Source organism: Pseudophryne corroboree, chromosome 4 (genome assembly GCF_028390025.1).
Source record: "Pseudophryne corroboree isolate aPseCor3 chromosome 4, aPseCor3.hap2, whole genome shotgun sequence".
Taxonomy (NCBI): Eukaryota; Metazoa; Chordata; class Amphibia; order Anura; family Myobatrachidae; genus Pseudophryne; species Pseudophryne corroboree.
In genome coordinates this window covers 234,361,347-234,363,194 of record NC_086447.1, presented here as the reverse complement: position 1 = coordinate 234,363,194, position 1,848 = coordinate 234,361,347, and positions in this window count along the sequence as shown.

The following is a 1,848-nucleotide window of genomic DNA, read 5'->3' as shown; positions in this document are numbered from 1 at the left end:
CCCCCTTTTTACACATTGCGGCAGGCAGATTCCCCCTTTTTACACATTGCGGCAGGCAGTCCCCCATTTTTACACATTGCGGCAGGCAGATTCCCCATTTTTACACATTGCGGCAGGCAGTCCCCCATTTTTACACATTGCGGCAGGCAGATTCCCCATTTTTACACATTGCGGCAGGCAGTCCTCGATTTTTACACATTGCGGCAGGCAGATTCCCCCTTTTTACACATTGCGGCAGGCAGTCCCCCATTTTTACACATTGCGGCAGGCAGATTCCCCATTTTTGCACATTGCGGCAGGCAGATTCCCCCTTTTTACACATAGCGGCAGGCGGTTCCAACAAAGAAAGAAAGAGACAGAAAGAAAGAGACAGAAAGAAAATAAGAATTTACTCACCGGTAATTCTATTTCTCGTAGTCCGTAGTGGATGCTGGGAACTCCGTAAGGACCATGGGGAGACTGGCACTCTAAAGAAAGATTAGGTACTATCTTGTGTGCACTGGCTCCTCCCTCTATGCCCCTCCTCCAGACCTCAGTTAAGGAAACTGTGCCCGGAAGAGCTGACATTACAAGAAAAGGATTTGGAATCTAGGGTAAGACTCATACCAGCCACACCAATCACACCGTACAACTTGTGATAACCTTACCCAGTTGACAGTATGAACAACAACCGAGCATCACTCAAAAGGATGCCACATAACAATAACCCTTTATTAAGCAATAACTACATACATGTATTGCAGAAAGTCCGCACTTGGGACGGGCGCCCAGCATCCACTACGGACTACGAGAAATAGAATTACCGGTGAGTAAATTCTTATTTTCTCTGACGTCCTAGTGGATGCTGGGAACTCCGTAAGGACCATGGGGATTATACCAAAGCTTCCCAAACGGGCGGGAGAGTGCGGATGACTCTGCAGCACCGCATGGGCAAACCCAAAGGTCCTCCTCAGCCAGGGTATCAAACTTGTAGAATTTTGCAAACGTGTTTGAACCCGACCAAGTAGCAGCTCGGCAAAGCTGTAATGCCGAGACCCCTCGGGCAGCCGCCCAAGAAGAACCCACCTTCCTTGTGGAATGGGCTTTTACCGATTTTGGATGTGGCAACCCAGCCGCATAATGATCCTGCTGAATCGTGTTACAGATCCAGCTAGCAATAGTTTGCTTTGAAGCCGGAGCACCCAGCTTGTTGGATGCACACAGGATAAACAGCGAGTCAGTTTCCGTGACTCCAGCCGTTCTGGATACATAAATCTTCAAAGCCCGGACTACGTCCAGCCACTTGGAGTCCTCCAAGTCACGAGTAGCCGCAGGCACCACAATAGGTTGGTTCAAATGAAAAGATGATACCACCTTATGCAGGAATTTCGGACGAGTCCGCAATTCTGCCCTGTCCATATGGAAAACCAGGTAGGGGCTTTTACCTGACAAAGCCGCCAATTCTGACACACGCCTAGCCGAGGCTAAGGCCAACAGCATGACCACTTTCCACGTGAGATACTTGAGCTCCACGGTCTTCAGTGGCTCAAACCCGTGGAATTTCAGGAACTCAACACCACGTTAAGATCCCAAGGCGCCACTGGTGGCACAAAAGGGGCTGAATATGCAGCACTCCCTTAACAAAAACGTCTGAACCTCAGGCAGTGAAGCCAGTTCTTTATGAAAGAAAATGGATAGGGCCGAAATCTGGACCTTTATGGACCCTACTTTTAGGCCCATAGTCGCTCCTGACTGTAGGAAGTGCAGGAATCGACCCAGCTGGAATTCCTCTGTAGGGGCCTTCCTGGCCTCACAGCAAGCAACATATTTTCGCCATATACGGTGATAATGCTTCGCTGTCACGCCCTT